Source organism: Syngnathus leptorhynchus, chromosome 4 (assembly GCF_054491065.1).
Source record: "Syngnathus leptorhynchus isolate UIUO chromosome 4, UIUO_Slep, whole genome shotgun sequence".
NCBI lineage: Eukaryota > Metazoa > Chordata > Actinopteri > Syngnathiformes > Syngnathidae > Syngnathus > Syngnathus leptorhynchus.
This window is the reverse complement of record NC_141198.1, coordinates 13165765-13190793: the sequence shown is the minus strand read 5'-3', so window position 1 is coordinate 13190793 and position 25029 is coordinate 13165765. Positions and strand designations below refer to the sequence as shown.

At 42.5% G+C, this 25029-nt stretch overlaps 1 long non-coding RNA gene across 1 annotated transcript in view; it reads right to left on the bottom strand.

The window, feature by feature from the left end:
- The window catches only part of LOC147058216 (uncharacterized), a 104800-nt gene extending 85507 nt beyond the window's left edge, over window positions 1-19293 (bottom strand). Inside the window, exons 1-2 of the long non-coding RNA XR_015065919.1 lie at window positions 19237-19293; window positions 18910-19068 (exon numbers count right to left, since the gene is read on the bottom strand). This is a non-coding gene — a long non-coding RNA (uncharacterized LOC147058216). The remainder of the gene's footprint in view (window positions 1-18909; window positions 19069-19236) is intronic.
- Between the last annotated feature and the right edge of the window lie 5736 nt (window positions 19294-25029).

The following is a 25029-nucleotide window of genomic DNA, read 5'->3' as shown; positions in this document are numbered from 1 at the left end:
GACTGGCTGTGCTCCCTGGATAATCAGCTGCTACGGGCCTTGATTAGCTCGGGAACATTGTAAACGTTATTCGGCTTCAGCTGTCCTGCGATGGATCGTTGGACGTCACAGAATAAATTCTTTGTCTGCCCCGAGGGGAGTCGGGTGTGGAGAAGTCCTTGTTCGCTGGTTGTAGGAAAATGAGGGAGGGTCAAGAGCAACCCCACCGCCCTCTTGATGGAGAATTCATAGTCCACACAAACAGACTTGCTTGTTTGCTTTCAAGACTCTCTTCTTTTCTTCCTCCTCCTACCATCAGCGATTCACTCGTAAACCTCCACACTCAACAAAAAGCCGGTCAGTGGAGATGATAAAAAAATGACATAGTATCTTCTAATGCCATGCTTACACAATCGGTACATTTTCTGCCACACAGTGGACCTCCAGTTGCTCCTCCAGAGGCGCTGTCATGTGAGACCACAAGACTAATGACAGCATATGCGAGTCATGTTCTTCACATTGCCGGCTATTGATAGTCGTCGGAGGCCGAGCTGTCCTGCCATAATGAGCGTGTGGTTGAGTGGCATGACTGCCAGATGAGACAGCGTCAAGTGGGCAGTGGTCACTGCAAAGCACATGAGGAGGTGCAGTGGGAGGATAGTGGGACTGTGGGACTGTGGGAAGACAGTGGGAACTTGTGTGGATGAAACAACAGGTTGATGCTTCAAGTTATAAACAAGTTGAGACTGTTTGGATCATGCATCTTCAGAGACAGATAGTTAATTATTAACTTCAATTTGAACATGCAAACGCTACACAGGCAGGGAAGTAGCTTGGTCTAGCGGTTCTGGAGACTCGAGCTTGATTCTTAAGTCCGAGATGGTGCACCGGTTAGAGCTTCTGACTTGAGCATCTGAGACCCAAGTCGGATCCCACCTCAGACACATTTCAGATAGCAAGAACATCAGTGTGCAATCTTGAATTCTTTAGAAACTCCAGGAGCTTCTTCCAGCGACTTTGCATGGTGGTAGAGATATTGGTGAGGCCTTGATACATTTTCCGAGTCACAACACCTTCCTTAAGTCAAATACATATTTCCCCCCCCAACGGGCAAATAGGAAACATAAGAATGCCAAAGTAAAGTGACTGGTATGGTTCAAACCTTTTTTTTCCATTGAGCAGGATTCACAGGAACTATCCAGAAGTAACACACTGCCTTTATTCATAGACACAAGATTATAAATAACCACAGTATATCTGGAGGGGATGAGTCACTGGAACTTCACATGTACCTGCGTGCTGCTATTTGAAGCTCCATAGGAATAAGTCCATTCGCAAAATGGTTTCCGTTATATGTGGATAAACAAATGTTTCACTTCCATAGTTAACAACCCGAATTGCAGAACAGGAAAAATATTTGTATTGAGTCAACTTTACAGTAACCAGTCCCCCCCTCCCAGTCCATTAGGTTCCACAACACCCCTGCAATAAGTGAAATCAGTGACATTGACCCACTCGAGAAAAAAAAAAAAAAGTCCTTCTCATGCAACGTTGAGTCGTCTGACTATAAATGCAGTATAATATTAACCATTGTGTCGAGTAATTCGGGAAGTAAGTTTCAAATTCAAGTTGAAATGACAAATGACTGACTGGAAGCAAGGGAGTCACTTGAGTATGAGCACATGGTCACATGGTTTCTCAGCGTTCTCTCTGTTTTCATCTCTGCCCTGGATTTTGTACAACTACTTTCACAAAGATGGATCATTTTGACCCATATTGTGTTTTGAGGCCTGCTGCAGGCAGCTTATTACTGTTAGCCCGAGATGCCCCAGCTCTATATTCAAGATTCAAGAGTTTTGATTCGCTTCTATGAATGACCAATAGACTTGGCTGCTTTTCAAGGTTATTACATCATGATCATGTTGGAGAGCAGTTGAACGGACTTGCAAATGTATTCTATGGATGAGTCTGAATCTTTACATTTGTACATCAAACACAACTAATAAACGTGACACATTATGGTGTAAAGCCATGTGCAAGTGCATCACTTAGAAGGTATTTTGGAGAGCACAAAAAGGGCATTAGTGAGGATTAAAATGAAAACGCATCATGGTGACTACCGATCGATCTTAACGACACTTTAAGGCCATAGAAGATTCCAATGGATTGTTTTTTTGTGCGCTATTCATAACCTTGAAACAAAGAATGTCTATAATGAGGATACGTTGTTTGGAAAAACAGATGTAACACTTGTATTGGGTCTCATAACATTGCTACCAAACAAAGCAACTAATTCATACTAAAGACAAAGGCAAACTACACAAAAACACAAACCTTACTGTTTCCTTAATCTTTTTTGTCGCGCCAGCTCATGTGAGGATGCTCCAACAATGTAAGTAGTGTTGCTCAGTGCAGACACCATGTGACAGTTCACATTTCCTGTGTATGGTTCCATATAGAAGTGTGCACCAGCAACAGACAGCATCCTGCCAAACACGCAGGTTATGTCTCCAGCGTTCCCATTAAGTTACACAACGTTGGATCATACTGTCAAACGGGAGCACATGTGCTTTGCTGTCACGCTGATACTTCTGCCACAATACCGCCATCTTATGCTGTTGGTTGGCTAACAGCAGGTATCTGCAAATGCAAGCGACCATCGCAACGTGAGCTGATGGCCAGGTGGGAATGTGCACTGGGCCACGTTTCAAGTTATGCAATGGATTACGACCTCAATCCAATTCTGTCCATGTTTGTTTGAAACACAAAACGTGATCCGTCAAAGACAAAGGATTAATTAGATCCTTTTCTGGCATGGATCATTTCAAAGAGAGGAATATCAACAACAATTGTGAAGAGAATATTGTGATCGCATGATAATCACTTTAATATCAACCCAATTTTGAACACTAGAAGAATATGGAATTGCTGAGTATTGCTGATGTGTTTATGTGCTACATAAAAAGCTATCTTGAACTACCGCAGTAGATTCTTTTAGCGCTATAGAAAAACAGCATGAGACCTCAATGATAAGCTTTGTCAAGACAAACATTATCATCTGGGTCAAATAAGGCAAGGCACATGCCGAGCATAAAATGAACATCCGGATCTCTTTACTCAAATTTGTGAGTACAATATCTGTTCAAATTCAGTGTATCTCCTTATTAGAAAAACTGAGACGGGTGGGAATTTGCCTTAGGGGACATTCACAATCGCATCCTTTAATATTTGTTTAACTCGACTTAATCGAACTTAACCATCAGACCTCAGTCTGCTACAACTGACATGAGTCATTCATTTTGACCCTAAATGGCTCCTTGGCAGGCTCTTCTTTAGATTTCGCGATGCAGCTGTGTTCGCAGTAGCGCAATAACAACAACGATAACATCGGCAGCTAAAAGGATGAAATGCAATGTTATTGATTTGCTCCCACCACTTTTGAAAATCATTACGGTGACTGGCTGAAGGTAAACAAACGAGACAGCTTACTTAACAGACACGTTGCTTGCTGTTTGCACCTGCGTATTTGCTGGTTTGTTTTTGTTCGGACGTTGCATATCTCTTTATCACATAACAAGGAAAATGTGCTTGAGTCTTACTTTTTTCAAGATATTTGCTGGTACGTAACAGCATTCTAGGTTGTCCGGATATTTTTTTTTTTAATTAATTTTATCATCATTAAGTTTTCCTTGAACTACAGAAATGAAAATGGATGTAATGGCGCAATATGACATCATTTTGTCATGACATTTCTGTAATCTCCAGGAACAACAGGTCCTGCCAGGCCGTGCTAGGGAGCATCTGGAACATCCTTACACGAACCCTCCCATCCTGTCATCTAAGTTTGGTCATCAGCCACTATCTACCGGACAGACAAGAGCCTATTCTCCACACGTCTTAGAAGCCATTTACCTCCCGGATTGAGCCTGAGATGAGATTAAGATGTTTATTCTACTATATCCAATCCCTCCGCCACATGTAATACATATAGGCGATGAGGCAAATATTACAACACTGCAAGAAATCCCTCGCTGATATAAACACTACTGTATTTTGTCGGCAGGTATTTAGTGTCTTTTGTTGAGCTGAACCGTGGCGGGAAAAGGCTGACCTTCAATTTAATAAGCGATTAGCCGTCACTCCCATTTACAACAGCAGCTGTGGACAAAGGCAACACTATAAAGAAGGACCCGAAACAATAAAGTGACCCCAGGGTGGCTGAAATGTTCCGTAAAGTTGAGTGAAGGTAATAGAAACACTTGAATCCAGTGTTTCCCAGCGTTTATTGAGTCTTGGCACCTCTTCTACACAACTTATTACACCCCACAAAATGTCACAAAAATCTGCGACACAGTCTATAATGAACATAGAATTGGTCTGCCTATCACTCTACATTATTGTCCCTTAATTATTTGTAAATAAATAATACAAATTTAGTTGAATCATTCCAGAAATGCACCAAAAGCAACTGAGAAAAACTGCATGAGATGAATTTGTGAAAAGAAGTTGAACAACAGTGTAAACCAATATTATCATTAGTTATACAAAGTTCATTTTGTTTTTCACTTGTCAATCACTTCACTGGTTCTTTTATCTCAAACAAAGTATTTTAGGTTGCATTTCCTGACATGTTTCGGCTTGCACTTCCACCTTCATCAATATTATCATTGATACAATGCTTAACTTAATAAAATATTCTGACAAGATGGCGACAGTTTATTCTGAACGGAAATCCCATTAAATCTGTGGTTCTTGAAAATTGGGGCTAAATTTGACCTAATTTGGTGGTACTTTAGTGGTAAGTTACACAAGCAAACAAAAACCAGTAATTAACGACATCTTGCCCCCTCTTTGGCGAGTTAGTGAGTTCACAGAGGTTAGATAATGCTCCTTCTGTTCCTGACAGTCAAACTGTCCTTCCCTGAGTCGGCCGAGGGGGGGTTAACAATTTCTACTTTTTGCTGCGCATCCATCACCAACTGTATAAAAACCACCAGAAACAAGATCCCTTGTTGGGCAGCTGTCGCGTGCAGCTGGTAACCCGAGACCCCCCCCCACCACCACCACCACCATCCCACCCTCCAACAAGCCTTTTAATTCCACACATGTGGTGCTACCTGTCCAGTGTGGAGAGGACGATTTTATGCTCTTTGGGGCAGCTGCCACTGTTTGGGGGTCTTAAGCATTCTTGCACGAGATCCATCCATCCATCCGTGCATGCACACTTCCCTTGCCCCCTTTTTCGGATAATTGCCCACAAGTGTGCGGATAAGTCAGCAGAGAGGGAATTAGTAAATCTTTCCCCCTGAAATGTGTCTGTGTTTATGAAACCTAACTACTGCCTGCTGCTGCACAGTTTGTCCTCCAGAGACACCGCAAAAGGGAACTCAAGGATCTGCAGACAATTGGCAAGGACGCAGTTCCGTCATTGCTGTGATAATGTGTACTCGACACACTAAATTGATGACTGTTTTACACAGGCACATGTTAATTAGTAAAAAGAAGCCAAGTTTTGGCTACTCTTTCACTCCTTAGGAAGTGGCAGACAGGCAACAGGGGCGTTACTGCACTGATGATTCACAGCTCTGGTCAACATTTTGTCTACTTGTGGGAAGTCTTAATTTTGTAGGCAAAGTATTTTGCTAGTTGCAGAGCTACAGACTTCCATTGCCATGTTAGGTGTGTCCATAAACTGTAAAAGCACGGGAAAACAATAACTTGCCACCAGAGGGGAGGGAGTAAGACACAGTGTCCTCCTTGGAAAAGGAGGCACAGAATGTACTTCTAAGAAAGTAACTGTATCACCATGGGCCCTGCAGAGCACAACAACTCCACAGGCAGAGTTTCCTTAGCCTCATTCCTGGGATGATGATTTTTGTAGGTCTGTGCAAACATGAATCATTTTTGCAATGTTGTAGTCTGCATAAAATTTGATTGGTTATTCCGTGATGTGAGTATTCACTTCTAACATGATTAATCCTCCACTAAATGCATCACTTGATCAAAGATTACTCCCTTATCTCTTTGTGGCATCTTCATTCTGGAAAGATCTTCCAAAGCTCAGATCCCTCAATTAATCTTTATCCAAAGACCACTCCGTGACAAAGTCGCATTGCACACAAAAGCACTGTATTCTGTCGCCAGATCACTGACGGTTACTTTAACTCACTCATCTCCAGAACAAAGAGCACAATGCTCAAGCTCATGATCAAAAGGAAGCGATCTTCAGATCCCTTTTCGCCATCTTTTAGGCTTCAAAAGCCTTCAAACGTCTCACAAAGGGAGGGATGTGTGGGGTAGGGGTGGGGGGGTAAGCAAGAGGCAGCTGCCTGCAAGGTGAAAGCAGCCAGAAAACATGAACGCGTCTAATAATAGCCCGGCTGCGTTTTCAGACAGCGTGCCTGCTGCCTCGCTGTCTGCCTTTCTCGCTAGTCGTCTGTGCTGGCTCGCTGCATTCTGCGAGAGTGACGGCGCATTGAGTCAGCCCGGACTTTCCAGACTCTCCTCCACGAGGCCTCGCTGGAACTCACAAATGCTTTCCTGGCAAATGCAAACATGCGTTGCTTTATTCTTCCTCCAAAGTATTTACCATCAAACCGTCCTCCTCTTTATTAGAGTGCAACTCATCGTTCAAGACCTTGCAATGTCGGTGTTTTTTTTTTTTTGTTTAAATGAGTTTTTACTGTATGCAGGCACTTTCCCACTTCTTTAACGCACACATTTTGGGCAATAGTTCCTTGGCACCAAGACACAACAAAGCATTTTCTTATTGCGTTGACCTTAGAACAAAAAATTAAAATAGTTGCGTTTCTAACTAAGATTGGGTTCTGCCCCACCCCCTAAAAAAAAAAAAAAGTAAATTCGCAAATGCTGTAATGCAACTGTTAGGGACTTTAGAGTTGTTCAATGTATATGATTAGGTTGAACGTTTTTGCTTATATATACAATGTTTCATTCTGTTTTGTAACATGTGATAGTTTGAAAGCAAACTTTAACTACAAATAAGCTTGAAGCAAGCACACTTGGCCTCTTCCTTTGAGAATTACAAAAGAGTGAGTCGCTAAGGAAAAAAGTCTGCGAGATGGATATAACTACTAAAAAATGTTTTAATTTTCAACAAGATCTATATTGTGGATGTATTTCGGCTAGATCTGGAACCTAATCCCAGCTATAAACAGCAGTTCACTGTACTCACCTTCTTCCCCGAAGCCTTTGCTTGTTGACCTGTGTAAAGACAAATGAGCCCAGGAATGCTCCCCTTGGGTTATGAATTAGTGAGCCTCATGTCACATGCAAGTGTGAGGCTTGGCTTTCAGCTCACACCAAGAAAGTCTGGACAGGTTGAGTGTACTGTTACTTAAGTGCGAGAGTGTGCCGTTGCTTTGCAGGTTAGCGTGAAGTCCACCTAAGAAATACCGAGAGTTCCTTGGGTAGAGATAGAACAAACAAACCGCTGAACCCGAGGTAGGTGCAAACGGTCGCTTCTTGAGTTTGGGTAGAAGGTGTTGAATGCTGTGAAGACGTTGCATGAAATGCTTGTGGTCTGTGAATGAAGACCAGTGACTTAAAAAAATGTCAGCGGTCACACTGGAACATCTTGCAATTAAAGTTTTACAAGGAGAGGAAGATTTAATAAAACACTTTTTTTTTTCTCTAAATTTTCACAACTGGTCTCTCAAGCCAATAAATCAGGCCTTCAGTGAGCATTTGCTTTCTAATTCATTTCATTTCACCATTCCATAACTTGAATACTTTCCACAAGGTCATCTGGAATGAATGGGTGGTGTAAAAGCTTCCCCTCCATTTTTTTTTTTTCATAGACAAATGCCAACTAAAGGTGCTGGCTGGTATCACGGCAAGCGTGTTTCATATATTGTCCCAAAACCTATATGGTAGCACAAAAGTTCACAAAATGTTCACTACATGTCCAAGAGAGCAGAGATGCTTGCAAACATATCAAAAGTTTGCTATTTCTACTTTATTAATTATGTTTTGTTTAATTATACAGTGGCCAGCTCTTTTTTTTTTAATCACATAAAACATCCGCAACAGTTAATACAGTTTTAATAATGACGACAATTTGACGTTTCTTTCACGTTATTAGTTTCTTAGAAGCACCACTGTATTCCCAACACTGACGATCAGTGAGATAACACCTCACCGTTTGTTTGCACAGTGGAGATAAAATGCAGCTCTGTTTGGATCGTAAAACATTCACGAGCCGCGCATCTGGGCCTGCTGCTCAGTGTCTTTGCCAGAGCAGTTTTATGACGACACTCACGCTGCCCGGAGCTAATGTTAATTCGCCGGTGTGTCAACTTTGTGCATCTTTATGTGCACGTGCAAGCTCCAGGCTGCACGACTGCCGCTTGTTTTATCCAATAAAAATGATAAAGGGGAAGATTTCATCAAAGTTGTCGACTACAACTTGATACCTTGATCTCATGAAATAGCAGCTGAAATAAACTTTACAGGAGGACCTCCAAGAATGGAACCAAGGTGTTACTTTCAAATTTGATCCAAGACAAAAGATGATTGGAAAAAAAGAGGAAAATAAGTCATATGGAGACAGGTACTCCGGCACGATGATGCTGCCGGGAACTGTCGGATGCTCAGAGCAACTTTTTGCGAAGCAGTCACAAAATTTCCTGTCACAACACTGGCCTCTTCCCACGCACTGAACGAAGACAACGAATATCCACACAAATTGGGGCTGGTGAGACATGCAAACTCCACAAAGGAAGGTCGGAGACAAGATTCAAACCCAAACCTCAGAAGTGTGAGGCAGATGTTAACCACTCGTGCACCGTAGAACGTGGCCAAAAAAAAATCAAAACTTCAGATAGCAAAAGAGTAACATGACCCCGTTGACACAATCATTTGCATATTTTGGCATTCAACCCTTCTAGCATGACGAAAGCGGCGCCTCCACCCATGATGAATTCCATACAAGGAAACTGTTGACTCACGCAGGTTAAATAAGGCACAAAGACGAAACATGTAAGCTGGATAGCGACAGATAGAATCTCTTACAGGAAAGACGAGTTTTACACGCCAATTGTCTGCACTTAAGGAGAGTTGCTGTAAATATTAATGAAGTCATCTGGTTATATGAAAACTATTGTGGTTGGATTGGCTTGACGATAATAATGGGAGGTGGCGAGCCAGGTTTCGACTGATAGACAATGTCTGGATAGGTGACAGATTGTTATCAGCGTTGTAGCAGAACGTGTTTTGAGTGCAAACAATTCAAGTCAAAGAGGCTGTAGCAGAACGTATGGTCTTTGTTGATGCACATGGCAGAATCCATATGTGCGTGTTTGCAAACATAATAGAAGAAGTGTGTGCGCTATTTGATGTCAACAGGTGTGCGTCTGTGTACGCATCGGCTACAAAGGTTATAGGGACATAAAGTTGTGTTTGCACTTACACGTCTTAGCTTTCGGAGGAAAATTGTTATCTGAAATACAGGCAAGTAATTATGGCTCAAGGCGAATCGAAGGGTTTGCAGTTCAGGCGTGGTGAAACGACATACTGAACTAACTGTATGTGTACTTTATAATTGCACCAGGATATTTTTTTAAAGCCACATTTGACTGATTTACTATACGTTGTCACAAGAGTCAAATACTAATACAATGAGTTAGACTGTGTTTGTGAGTTAACCAATGTGTGAAAATCGTAATTAGTAAACAATTAGTAAAATGAGATTATTATTATTATTTTTGTTAGGCCGTGTTACAATTCTCATGACAAGCCGCCGTTCTCATCCCAGGCAGCCATTTTCCAACACGTGGTCTTTTGTCTTGTTAGACCAACAAACTGATTTTTTTTTTGATTTTTTTTTTACGTGTATAAGACAAAGCACTGTCAAAGGCTCTCTAATCTCGTCAACCGACAATCTAATTACAGGGGCATCCCCCGACCCAATTAAATGTCGCTCGTTCCCCGTCACGGGAGACAATGACAACTTGAATAGAGCCGTCACTTTGGATCAGACAGACGTGTTGCCATGGTAACGAGGGTCAGTGGGTTTACAGCGGCGGGGGTACATAAGGATAGAAGTGTGGATGCTGTAAGAGGAGTCAACCCAAGTCACTCGTGTTTGGTGTGTGTATTAAAAATAACAAAAACACCCTTGTCCTAAGAATCAGTATGAGTGGTCTTTCACCTCATTTGGACCCTTGCTATAGCTAACTTCAGATTTGTTTAAAGTGTTCGGCTTTCATATGACAAGTCATCTAAGGTCGTTAACCCTCAGTTCAGTGCATTTGTCACGCTGGCTTCATCAAGGGAAACAGCATCACAATATATAATGGGCCTAATAGTGTCTCAAAATCTGACTTGTTTGTTGTTCTCCTCAGAATGGCTTGTCTGTGTCAACAGACTGCGGTTGAACTGGATTTGTTATAAGTGGAACTTGCATAAAAATAGGGTCGTAAACGGAAAGTCTACTTATCCCCTCCCTATTTGTACTTTTGTCTCTGCGCCATGAAATCAAACTTGATACAAGAGCTGTATCAAAAATTCTGCTTTTACAAATGTTGATCTAAGTTTTGATTGTCATGGTGAAGGAAGAATTTTGGTGTGGATTAGGATTATTGTCGCATTGGATTGAGCAATAAAAACAAGACAAGGCAAGAAAGTGTTGAGACGCTAGTTGCTAGCTGTGGCGGAAAAAAAAGCTTGGCTTGTGTAGCAGTTACAAGAATGGTAGTTTCTTGTTTAGCCCAATAGAAATGCAGAGCCAGACGAGATGTTTCATGCTTTCTCGGTACCATGCATTGGAAAAAGGTCACAAGTGTCATTCTAGTTTGTTAGTTTTACTGGATCTCATTCGACTGTAACGTTTCAAAGATAAATTGGTGGAGGCATGCCATCTTTTTGTATAGCTTGGCACAAATCCAGTCATCTTTGCAACTGCAGGCACTGCAGACAAGTCAACCCCCTGGAAGTCTTCATTTGGTCCTCGTCCTGTTTGGCTCAGATATCCTATAGGCAGGCAGAACAGCTGCTGCTAAGCCACCGTGGCTAGCCTGGACTCCAGCTCCCAGCAGAGACCCCCAACTCTTCATCTGTCTGTCACTACCTTCATCCTACTGTCTCCCGACCCATCTGTGTTGCCTCCTTTAAGAAATTAACTAATCTGTCCTTGTCGAGTTGCAGAGAACAAATAAGATACTGCAAACAAGAAAGTCAACAGATGAGGACAAAGAAGGCTTCCCTTAGCATTCTGTCATGCATTAAGTGCATGGCCGGCCGCACTTGTGTAAAACACACACACATTGCACCCCACCCCTGGCACCCTCTAATCTGCACGGTTCCACCCCGAGGGCTTGAGGCCGGGGCAGCTGCCACTGATGGAGCCACAGAGCCAGCTGTCCTCGCACACTCCAGCCCTCCTCGCGCACACACTCACGCCCCTCTACTCATTCATTTGGGACAAAGGAGACCATGTTAAGGGCGTGTGTGAGGCTCATGATTTTGGAGTGTGCCATAGTCAAAGGGAGGCAGCAGGGGGGTGGTTGACACAGTATGGAGAGGGGGGGACGCAGTGGTCTGTGGTTTGGCAAGGCTTCACAGTCACTAAAGTGGTCTTTATATTCGTTTTGTGTCCCGGCAACAGTTGGCAGCACGTGTGCCGATGACACGCTTCTCTGCTTTATTGTCCGTGCAGGGCGAGGGCTCAGCCCGGTGACCTGCCAGCAACATACTGACAGGTTTACAGGAAACTAAAGAGGCTTGCAAAAAAAAAAAAAAAAGCAGCTCTAGGATGGATGCACCTTTTGGCATCATTCATCTTCATGCGAGTGGCTTTGAATGAAATGAAATTCAGTGTTGAAATCCGAAAGACAGATTGATTCGTTTTTACTAAGAACTCAAGCAACAAAGTCACGATCTGGATCATTTTTTTGTATCATGGTCATAACTCACGGCAGTGAGCAGATTCCAATGCAATTTGATATGGAGATTTTGGACCAATTGAGAAACGTTAGCTTGGGGTGTAACTCACAATTCCATGAACGTACTGCGACAATAAGAGGTAGTACGTAAGACGCATTTAGTTACAACAAAATGGTGTGCAGGGTCACTGCACAGCTTTTTCCTTATGGGATCTGGCTTCAGGTCTGGGTTGAAGGTGCTCCTTAATGGACTTCATTGACAGATGTGGTGTCACAAGTTGGATGGTTAGGCTTGAGGCTAAACCCCAAAGATGGTGAGAGAGGATCACATGGAGGTGTATGACTTTGGTTATGCACACCATTTGTCTGGCATGACACAGAGCTTGTCGGTACAGTATTGAGTCAATGCGCAAAGTTGGACGTGCATGATCAAAACTTGAAGACTTCACAACAAAATGGCTGATCACTGGCTAAGAGAAATTGAGTGGACGACATGACGTGGATGACAAGACAAGGAGAACGGAATGGGACAACGGAAACACCGACAGATACCTGAACAGGCGCTCAAAAATAAGAAACTATAGCTTCTTCTAAACATAACATGCTGCTCTGGGGAATTACCAAACGTCTTTAAACTCTTACATGGCACATTATCAACTTTCAGAAAAACAATTCATCCTATCACCATGTTTTGATTGGTTTATCTCTTATCTCCGACCGCTTTGCTTCCCGGTTGGTGTTGGTACTGGCTCACGCTTCATCCTTGTCCCTGATTGGCTGAGTAGCTTTGCGCTTGCTCCGCCTGATCGGTCTGTATCAAGACAAACGCCGCCATTCGCCGTGCGCCTTTTGTTTTCCAAATAGTGCAGCTGCTTGGGTGAAAGTGTGCGTGTTTGTGTGCATGCGTGGAGGTTGGTTTGTGTGGGCGCGTGTCAGGTGGGCTTCAGTGTGTAGTTAGCAACTAAAGGGACCATATGGCCGATGACACATTCACGCACACCTGACGGCCGCCACACACCTGCTGTTCTTGTATATGGCTGAGTAAGACCCACATCAAAAGGAAACAAGCCCTCGGGGACTTAAGTGCGATTATGTGTGTTTGAGGAGGCATCCACTGACTCTCTGCCAACAACGCCGATTGCATTTGAATGAAAGGCGACTCATGTCTGCCGTGGAGGGAGTTGAAAAGACGTAGTAGAAAGGCACACACGTATACAGCACGCAAATAAACTCGTGCGCACCTACCCCAACGGGGAGGTGGTGCGGAGGAGGCTGTCATCACGGCGCGCAAACACCTACGAACCAACGCGCACGCATACGAAGAGCAACACTCCAGCGCCCACTAAGGCAACAAAGTGCGTCTTTGTCGTCCTTTCTTGTTCAGAGTCAGACGTCAATGCGTGTAGCCGCTAGGTTCGGCATGCAAAAGTCATCCAGTGTGAAGCCGTCAGCATTCGAGTGACCTCCCACACAATGCTGTGTGCACAGTGTAAGCTACTGTACTAGGAAAGGATGATTTGATATCAGTCCAAACAAAAGGCCATCAGCTCATTCATGCACAATGACAAAGATTCTTATGTTTTTATTTTGGAGCATGCACAGGCTGCAGTTGCTAGGTAGAACTGAAGAATCTCCAGGGGGTTTTGTTGTTGGCTCAACCATTCTTTGTTTAGCTCATATTCAGTATTAGATCTTACACAAGAGATTTGGGATGGTTAAACATAATCTGATCCTGCACGCAAGTTGACCTACAATTTGTTTGGATTTTTAAATAATTAGAATTTTTTTATAAATTGATGAATTATGCAACATTAGTTATACCTGTCAGTGTCATGAAAGCAAAGAGACGGGGAATGTTTTAATTTAAATTTAAAGGCTCAGTTAAAAAAAAACAATCCTAAAAGAAGACTGAAAATAGAAATTTTAAACCATACTTTAAAACCCTGTGCATAATGATTATTTTTTTCAGACGTGCAATTGAAACATTTCGCCCATACGAAAGTCAATGTCCTTCTTTGAACAACATGTTGCAAAGGTATTTTTTTATTTTCCTTATAATTATTACCCTCTTATTTACCCTTCCTGGTTATCTAATCCAACATAACATGCAAACGTACAGGTTATTCCTGTTCTCTCAGCAACCCATGGAAAATTTATTTGACCCTTCCTAGAATTTTGCAACTCCTAGTATAGATAATGAAGTGTGTGGAGAGTGGCCAATACGCGCACAGTGTTCCCTTCCAGTCTGAACACGGGTGAAAACACTGCTGCCGCTGTGTTCTTATGAATGATTTTACAATGGGTGCTAGTAAAACAACAACAGCCCCAGGCAGGTGTCATAAGCAGCCATCGGTCACTCTCTGCCGTGATAACAATAACAGATGGATGAGCATAACACAGAAGCACATGTGCTTCACTACTATGACTGCAAAATGTGCAAACAGGACTCCAACTGGCCTAAAGTTCAAGAAAATGATTCCGAAAGCAGCATGCAGTGCACACACTTTTCACGAGAGATTACACTGTTGTTTTTTTAATTGGCTTAACAGCGCGTGCTTGTTTGATCCCGGTATTATAGAGCAGTGTGTTTTCTTCCTTGAGTGAGCTGATTAAAAATCTCCGCCCGTCAACACATGGGCAGATAGATAGTTCTGTTTAATTAATTCAAAAACACACGTCATAATCCTCCCCTGCCCTGTCATTGGCCACCGCCTTGGCGCTGTCTCCAAAGCAAAGCTGGAATGCCTGGCGTGTGTAGCGCCGCCCTTTCAGGAAGGAGTCGAATGTCAACAAAAGCAGCATGTGCAGCCTGGTGAGCTCCATCCAACTCAGAGGTAAACAGACTCCAGCCGCTACTATGCAACATGTTGTTGTGGTGCCTTTAAGGACATCACATTATTGACTTCATCTTGTCTGACCAAAACAAGGGGAAGAATTGTGTAATGTACACTCATTGGTGACCTCATCTTGCAACATTTTATTTAGGTCTTAAACCCTTTAAATGTGCAAGGGAATATAAGCAAAACAATCACAAGTACATTCATATGCTATTTATGCTTACTGTATCTAGAACTGCCACAATCAGGAAAATAATAAAAAAATTCAAATAATAAGAATTAAGTAATTTCACAGGAACAGCGTCGTCACATTCAGGGGAAAAAGGCGCAGTTACAACAACAAAGGCCTCATGTCATAATAATAAAGTGAATAAACAATAAAGTGATAACGTTAAGAGAGTAAAGATAACTTTGGGAGATTAAATTATGGCACGATCATAAATTTACAATAATAAATTTGCAATGTTGCAAGCATAAAATATATTAACTTGAGTCATAATTTTGAAGCTAAAATAATCGAATGAATATTTATAAAGTGTCGAATAAATAAATAGAGTGATGTTGTTCAAGGTTGGCTGGGAAAAACAGTGCAGGTGCGTCATTGGACTGTGCGGTCATGACAGTGACCTTTGCACTGGCGTCACATCGTAACTCTTTCGTGTTTTCACTCGTGCACTTTGGGTAACAAAAGTTCACAAATGTACGCACTTTGTAGTGTTGAGGAACATGAGTGCGGGCAGGGGAAAATCCTTCCCTGGCTGATGACAACAAAAGGATGGGAGGTTGGTTGGTGAGGGGGGGTAACAAGGTTATTAAAGATCATAGCATCAAGCAAACACATGGAAAACATCACGGGAGCACCCCGACGCCAAGACACCTATCCCATTGAGCAAGCATGCCAGCGAGCCAATCACAATTCTGTTACCAGCAGCAACAGCTCCTGTTTATCCCTGCCTCGGCCTAATCCTGCATTCCGATTGGCTGCCGGCGGGGGCCCGGGAGTGTTGCCCCCCCCCCCCCCCGGCCTTCCCCTCTCTGCCTGCTTTTCCATAGCTACAGATTAAGTAACACCGGCCAAAACAAAAAGAGCTTATTTTTGTTTTTCATCACATACGGTGAAGCCGGGCAAATACGTGGATTTATTCAGATCCAAATGTATTTGCCGTAATGGAGGAGAGAAATGGAGATGGGTACGCAAAGTGAAAGAGGATGGCAGAAGGGAAGAGGAAGGGAGGGGAGGGTGGGGGCAACTGGTGCGCCTGTTGCCATGCACCCTCAGTGTGTTACTAGGTTAAGTGTGGTGTGTTGCTAAGAAAAAAAAGCAAGTGCAAGAAAGAGGGGCAATTGCATCAGACCCTCCTTGCAAAGTCCGTGAAAAACATCTCCAGCTATGCAAATGTCTACCATGAACTCGTGGAATGTAGACATGAAAGGCTGCTGCATGAAAAATAACTCCACGGGAGGGTCTTTGTTTTACAGTAAGGCCGTATCAATCAGAAGAATAAAAAAATTGCCATTAATTGCATGGAATTTGGGGAAAATATTGGAATATATAGTACTTTCTTTATATTGTTAATAATGCCATCACAGAATGTTAACAAGATTGTGTTTGCAGTGGAGTCTTATTTTACAGTTCCAATCAATGGTCTCATTGCTTACGACATTACAACCAATCGCCCGACTTGACATAAAATGCTAAATATCTGCCGATCAGATCTTCGTAAAGTCTACTGATTATCCTCCAACTCTTGACATTTTTTGAACGGGTAGGACAGAGTTGGAGCGTTTCCACCTTCAGACACTCAAAACAAAGGTGGGATGGCACTAGGTGTGTGAAGGAATCACGCAGTTATGCGTCACGGGTGTGACTTCTAACGTCCGATACTAACCACTCCTGTCGTGTGGCGTTGAGAGTAATTGTCAGTCTGACAAGAAGTGCTAATTATAATATTCCAGGACGGTGTGGACAATATCCTGCTCCGCTGGTTTCTGTGTAAATGTCAAATTAATCTCGAGACTTCACAGCAGGTCGAAATCTGACTTATAATGCAATTCTTTTGAGTCGCGACGCCACAGGTGTCTCAAGAGCAATTTGAGGCCCACAAGATTTTGCAGAAAATATCATTTTGCCTGGCTCACAATGTTATTTTAAAACATATAATTCAAGTGACAAATATCATATATATCAAAATGGCTGTTTTGATATTCACAGCACAGGAAAAAAAAATGCATGTGCAGATGTCCTAATTTTACGTAACTAACATCATCATAGCAGGCAGTGACAAAACTGCAGTAAGCAATAATTTATAAATGTTCCAAATATGAAAAGTTACAAACCTTTTTTGCTGGGCTCACAGAGGACGGATATTTGCCAATATGGATTATTATGCAAATTTGTAAACGGCTTCATTCCAATCAGATTATATAAAATTGCATGCAATTATTTATCTTTATTTATTATTTCGCTTTCATGATTTATATACCATTGGTGTCCGTTATAACAAATAAAATGGAATTTTCAAATTTAGGGTAGAAGCTGCCGTTTATTTGGCGCTAGCGTTGTTGTTGGAAGAGTAGAGGCACGCTGAGATAAGATACATCGCGGCGAGGGTGGACACTCAGTCCGGATCGAGTTTCTGTTGTGCAACTGCGGAGCTGGTTCAAAAGGAGGGTGTTTTGGAAAAGACACCTGAAAACAAGCTGTGTGTTCAATGTAATCTTTAACTCCTTTCACTCAGCTTATCTGCTGCTTATGTGTGTCGAGTTGAGCACTTTTTTTCACGCTGTCGGTTTTGTCAAACAATTGTAATGTTTTTCATCTTTTGATGACACGTGACTTGGACGGAGCGTGACTTATGCGTCCAGTTGCAACGGTCGCAAATCACGGAAAATCACGGAAGCCGTCAAACCGGTAATCGGCCTATGCCTAGTGGCAATTTCCTGTTTTGCTGGGTTCTGCGTGAAAGGAAAATGTGATAAATTTGAGCCGTTACAGATTTTCTGCTGCCAGTTTGTCTGTCTCCCTGTGCAAAAAAAAAAAAGGAAAAAAAACATTGGTTGTTTGTGTACGAGAAACTGCCGAATGACGACTTGCCCTCGTAACCCTGACCTGTGCACAAATGACGCCAAACAGCGAGCAAACACCGCCTTCACACGACCTCCCCTTATTGCCTTCTTTTCACTTTTCTGTCCTTTTTTACGGTGTGACTTGCTCCTTTTTGCTCTCATTCTCTGTCTGCTCTGCAACGCAGGTCACTTGACCTCTGTCGGGGTTTCGAGTAAGCAGAGAAGTGTAGTGTGGAAGTCACATGTTTACTCAGAAGTTCCCTCCTCCTCTTCCTCCTCACTTGACTCGCTCTCGAAGAAAACTGCTTTGATGCATTCTGATTGGTTTGCAAAAGCACCACAAGTCTTGAACAGGATTTACGCTGCACAATTCCAATTTAATGCTTATTTTTAGTCATTTTCTTTTCCGCTTTAGTTTGAAATAGTTATCTGATAAAAAAATAAAAATAAAATAAAGGGTTGGGGTAAAATAGGATGGAAGAATGGACGGGCAGACTAGTTCAAGCCCTGCTGATCAGTCTGGACCAATTTATTTTATTCAATATTGTCTTATATTTAATGTTGGTGTTTGTGATTTTGTAACCATACTATCTGAGGGAAATATGTCTTATAGTGACCCATTAATGAAGGTTTGGTTCCCTGTCTGTGACATTACAATTGAATTGGATTTGCTGAATTCATTTGAAACCTTGTGGGGTACCCCAAAAAATAATAATCTTATTTTTACAAACACTGTAATAATAAGTATACCATGTTAAATGAATACTAGTGAAAAGTATGCCATTTTGGTGTTGTAAAGGCTAGATTTTTTTTTTTTTTTATGCAACTCTTATACTGGCCCTCGTGCATGTTCTTGAATTAATCTCTTGGGGTAAGAATGAGTGCTACTATTCCAACGCGCACTTTGCAAGGCTGCAAATAACTGACATGATTCCATTTGGAATTTATTGCAACCATGCAAAGTGTCTTGACATTTATTCCAAACACTTTCTGTCTGTCCTTGAATTAAATCAAGTCACAATAACTGTCTGCATGCCAAGCCAGCAAAGTGCTTTTTGTTTCTGCATGTATGCACACTGAAGAGTTCGCGTTAGTCTACACCCCCCCTTCCTCGAAACGTGTACCTTGTGTCCCGGGGATTCCTAGCGTGGCTGAGAGTCCATGTGCCTTTTGGAAGGATAAACTCAGCTATGCCAGTAATGTGTCAGCCCCGCAGAGGTTGCAGGCTACTCCCCATATTTGGCAAATCGTCGCTCCACCTCGGCCAGTCCTGTTTCTGCGCACTAAACACAAAAATATGACAAGAATGTCAGACCAGGTCGGAATTCATGCATGGAAAAGAAGGTGCATTCATTAAATAGTTTGCGGTCAGTGACTGGTCTCATTGCCTCATGTCACTCCTCATGTTGCATGCAATTTGATTTGCTGAAAAGTGCGACGTGTTTACACACCTCAGTAGGAATCGTGGCTCATTTCCTGTAATGTTCCTCCGTTTCACGCTAAACACGGAGGGGAGGGGCGGAAATTAGAAGTGTTCAACAACGACTCACGTGATATTTTGTATGCAGTGTCAGTGAGGGAAAACACACACGCACAGGAACACACTGATTGAACACAGTTTCCATTTCCAGCGAACTATTGCACAGAGTCGTCACACGTTACAGCCTTTGAATCCATCCAGATGCCAGTGAACAAACAAACCTGATGCAATTCCAAGACATAGTCCTTTCCATATGAGATAAACACCTTCCACATATGTCTAGTCTGAAAAGATTTAGTAAACAGTCCGATAAGGTGCAAAAAAAGGAATTAATTAATCAATTATTTCATTCATATTTCATTAATTTATCTAAATTGCTGCTGGCCTGTGTTATTTGTCACTTATAAATTTTCTGTTAAGGGAAGCAAGTTGGAGCAATAAAGTCATCCTAAAACCATAGTGAGCGCCCGGCGCGCTGCGATTGCGCAATCGGATCAAATTAAGCTCCCTGCGCACTGAGGTCCACCTAAATTTTGGAAAGTACATCAGAACTTTGAAAAATATTTTCTAGATTTTAGCGACCGCCCGCTCTGTCACAATAATGCGACCAACGCGGTGCAGTTGCGCAGTCGGCGGCGGGCTACGGTTGCGCGTTCGGCGGTGCGCTGCAGTTGCGCGATCTGACAAAATTAGGCTCCCTGCGCACTGAGGTCCACTTAAATTTTCAAAAGTACATCAGGACTTTAAAAATATTTTCGAAATTCAAGCAACCGCTCTGCCACAATAATGCGACCAGCGCGGTGCAGTTGCGCGGTCGGCGACGCGCTACGGTTGCGTGTTCTGCGGACAAAGATGCGCAAATGGAAAAATGCTTAAAAAAGGCGTTGTTTTTTTGTGTTTTGTTTTTGCTTGGAACGGATTAAATTGTTTTCCATTATTTGTAATGGGAAAACATGATTCTGAATTCGAACAATTCACTTATGAACAGCCTTCTGGAACGGATTGTGGTCGAAAACCGAGGCTCCACTGTATTGTCAAATGCCCCACACAGGCTACGGGAAATTTTATGATGATTATTAACCTTCAAGCCACTAATATTTTAATGCACATGGAGCAGCAAAACATACAAAAATAGAATACAGCAATCGTGGCTGCAATGCAATTCTCTCTGCAATGTAGGAATCATGAATATTGCTGCAGTTTAGTTGGGTACCTTCTCTGCCTCTTGTTTTTCTTGCTTCTCTATTTTGTTATACTGCATTTCTTCCAGTTATGTCAGCTCTGAGAAGTGGAACATTGGTACAGAGGCACAACACCTCAACACAACATTTTTCTGCTCAGAAACTCACTGCACATGATTACATTACAATTGGAAAGTTCTGGGTTTGAATCTCAGCTCGGGGCTTCCCTGTGTGAAGTTGCTCTGTTTCCCTGTGCTTGCATGTTTTTTAATTGGGTTTTCCAGATCCCATACACATTTGAAAAAAGGTTCACTCAAAACTCCATATATGCCTTTCGTGTGAATGTGAGCGTGAGAAGTTGTTTGTCCCTTTGTGCCCTGTGATTGGCTGGTAACCAGGTCAGGTTGCACTCTGGCTCTTGCTCAAAGTCAGTGTTTTCTTGAAACAGATTTTTAGACTGAGGTAATGGCAGTTTTCATTGTTAATGATTCCATTACATAACGGAAACATGTGTGTTTGTCAGTTCCACTCAACCTGTTTTACTGCTGTATTTTTGGTAGAATAACAACATTTCATTTCAAGTCAAGTCAAATTTATTTATATAGCCCTTAATCACTTAATAGTCACAAAGGGCTTTGATTTATTTGGTTGACAATGACTTTATCTCCTCGTCTATCTACAAAGTGCATCTCATTGTGTGTATCATGCCCTCATCTGCAATGACCTGCTGTGTGTGTATGTCACATTACACCCCTCCAGGGTACACGATGGATCTCAGAGTGTAGGTCAGGTGTGTGTGTGTGCGAGTGCGTGTGCGCTCGTGCGTGTGTGTGTTTGTGTTTAACCAGGTCACCCTCCCCTCACAGCTGTTTTGCCGTGATTGTCGGTTGGGAAAAAAAACAAAAGCACGATCACGGCCTTTGAATTAAGGTGAACGTCATGTGACCACACCACACGCAGCGTGGTGCGGTCATAACAGGTGTCGTGGTGTTGGCATGGAGGTTGCCAAGAATATGTCTTGCTGAGAAATGTGTGTGTTTGAGGGTTTTGTTTTTTTCTGATGACTTTTTACTTTTACTCTCGACATGAGATATGTGCTTTCTCGGCCTGGTAAAAAATTTTTGTTTGTTACAATTTTCAGCCTCAGCGGATGATTCTATGATTTGACGTACAATAAATAGGAAAATGTATAGAGTCAACTGCCAATCAGTTGTATGCCACCCGTGATCCCAATGAGGATAAAAAAAATGTAAGCAAAGTGGTATCTATCTATGGATGTATTATGAAGATAAATAAAGAAAAAACTGTAAGTGAAACCACCATGACTCTTTTTACAGACGCATCCATGAAGACATTTTAAAGCTGCCCCTGAGGGGTGAGCCCACTCCAAAGGATAATTCTCCAATGACTGACACATACTTAAACATGAGATACCCAACACCTTTCCTCAATCACTCCACGAGGTTGCCAGTTGAGCTCATGGTACCATCGCGGCCGTGTGAGTGCAGGCTGGGTTAGAGCGGGGTCGGGTGATTTGGGTTGAGGGGCGTGGGTCTAGGAGGCGGTTCTGCCTGTCCTTGTAATCTCATCTCTCTTGCGGTTACTGTAAGTGATCTGCAAAAGTGGGAATGGGTCGCGGGGACCGCAGGAGAGCGAGGAGTCGGGGAAGGGCCGCGTATCGCCATAGCAACACGCCACATAAGTGCGCCGCATTTACAGTCCAACCCCGATGTCTGGGAATCGGAGGCTTTCCCAATACAGAAGCGCCATAAAATAGCATACATTAAGCGCTTGGTGGTAGGACGCTGCAGTGAACTGACAAAAACACATCTATCTATATGTCTGTCTGTCTGTCTGTCCGTCCGTCCGTCGGTCTGTCTGTCGAGCGAGCGAGCGAGCGATCAGTCAGTCAGTCAGTCAGTCAATCAGTCAGTCAGTCAGTCAATCAATCTATCTATCTATTTATCTATCTATCTATCTATCTATCTATCTATCTATCTATCTATCTATCTATCTATCTATCTATCTATCTATCTATCTATCTATCTATCTATCTATCTATCTATCTATCTATCTGTCTATCCAGCTATCTATCTGTCTATTTGTCTGTTTAGAAGCCCCTAATCATCTACCATGTGGCTTCACTCCATTTGCCAGATGACTCACGCCCTCAGAATAGATCATTTGATAGGATTTTCTATTTTTAGCTGTGTTGAAGTCCAATTGGCCTGGTGTGTATTGGGTGGTTGTTTTTTTTTGGTTAATGTGCTTGTGCTGCTTTTTACTTCTAAGAGCGTCATTTGTTGCGTGTGCTGTTTTCATCGGGGCAAGATGAATGTATGTTTTGTTGACTTGAAGTTCGTGGAAAAAGAGAGCAGGCACTCTGCTGCCTGATGTTTACCATCTTTCTGGTCCCACTTGAGAGAAAACGAGGAGTCAGAGGACACGTGTCTGCCGCCTCGCTCACGCAGACGTCTGAGCTCGTCTCGCTGCAGGCTTTGGGACGCAAGCCATCAGAGAAGAAAAGATGTTGTTGGATTTATCCAACCAGCAGCGCCTGTTTTTCTTCTCTGCCCAACTAGCCAAAGAAACAAAGCTGGAGAAAAACAGACATAGTGTTTGCTCGTGTTGCGTCATGCTTGAGTAGTTCTGACACAAGGCAAACCTCACATGGCACAAAGTTGATGTATCAGTACAAATACCAGCCCAGCTCACTCATAAATGCCCTTCCTTAATATTCCCAGTTCAATGTCTGTTGTATCTTGTCAAAGCCAAAAGGTAAGCAGAGCTGCACTTATCTTTGTTGGATTTCTGGAGTTCCTTATTAGTTTTCTTCTTACCAATTAAAACCAGTGTCGCTTCCTATGACTCTCACAAGAGTCAATTCAAAAGTTTTGGCATTTCAGTGAATTGCGACGTTTGTCAGCATTTACAGGAATTTGCATGAGTATTCCTAAAAACCTGCTGAATCACACAAAATGCCCACGGAAAGCCCCTTTCTGCACAGCTACACACTTTTTTCGTATCCCCTCTCTGAGGAAAGTTTCTTTGTTCTTGGAATGACCTCACTCTGAGTAAGGAGAAAGTGCTCGCTTTGCTAGTTGTGGCTTGCATGCATGTACAGGTGTGCATGTGTGTGAGTGAGCATATGGCCGAGTGTGTTTTTTTTTCTTTCTTTAAAGTGGCTGCTCTTTACCGTCAGCCTCAACCGCAACACGCGCACACGCGCGCACTCATACACACGCGCACACTTCCCTCACCTGATCATCTCATCTGACCCAAATTTCACCATTCAACTCTACATTAATTTAGGCGCAAGTGGGTGATTGCAGGAGACTGTGCGTGACTTAGAAAAACTATTCTCCTTTACACAAAGAATAAAAATTGATTTGCAAAGTATTTGTATATACTGCAATGCCTTAAGCGTTTGAATTTTGGTTTTTGACCACCACTGTTCGAATTGGTCGATAATCTCTAAAAAAAAAAAACATTACACCCACACAGGTGGATTGATCAATAGATTTGTGGATAAAAAAGATGCCCTACTTTGGATATAGGATGTTTTGCACGGTCGCCAGTGATTTGAAGGCCTTGTGGAAATGCAAACAAGCTTAAAAGACAGTCCAGATAGACATTTTCCACTTGGGTGCACAAGATCTCAACTAAATACACAAAGGCTTCTAGTGGCTCTTCTGAGTATGCATTTAATGACAACTACATGCTAAAAATGCACTTTAACCAAAAGCAGCTGCAGACACAATAGCATTATTGGTTGAAGAACTGTCTTTAAGGCCAAGTCAAGTCTATTTTATTTACAACGGGACAAGTTATCTTGAGGCACCTGAAACATTGAGTCGTTCAAAAGCCAAACTATCGATTGCATTTTATGTTTAAGATAATCAAGTGAGCTGTGAGTGCGCAAGCCGCTGGTGACAAAGGCAAGATGGAGAAAAAGGGGAAAGGGCAGAACAAAGGGCTCAACAACAACAAGAGAAGTAGTCCCGCAATGACAATCTCCGATACTGGTCAAGCTTTGTGTTTCCAGGCTCCAAATTGGCATTGTCACATAGACAAAGAAGAAAAAAAATTTGGGGGTTGTATTTGCTTTTGCAATCGATTGTAAACAACCCTAATTGTGCAGAAAGCTACTCGGGGTCGAGGTTGGGCTCCAGCATGACTTGCAACATTTCCACTCTGCAAACTGCCAAGTCAGCACTAAAAGCACATTGGGCTTGTTGTAACTCATGATCCATCACGCTTCTACAATCACACAGTTTTTTTTTTTTTAAGTGGCAAAAGAGGAAGAATGCCACGCCAACTTTCAGACTCTTCAGACTCAAGCAAAAACCATCCGAAACTGTCACTTGATAAGTGAGAAGGAAATACGGAGCTGGGTGCTATTCTGTGTGCAAAACATTTTTTCTTTTGGTTGCTAGCAATCTTCTACATAATATCTGTGTGGCCATCTTGTAAATACCCTCATGTTGTATTTCTTCAAATATGTCTTACCTGATGCTACCAGTGAAGTTTTACATGCTCTTTGAATGACTACACTTCGCTGTATGCCTTCTCGAGTCTAATAC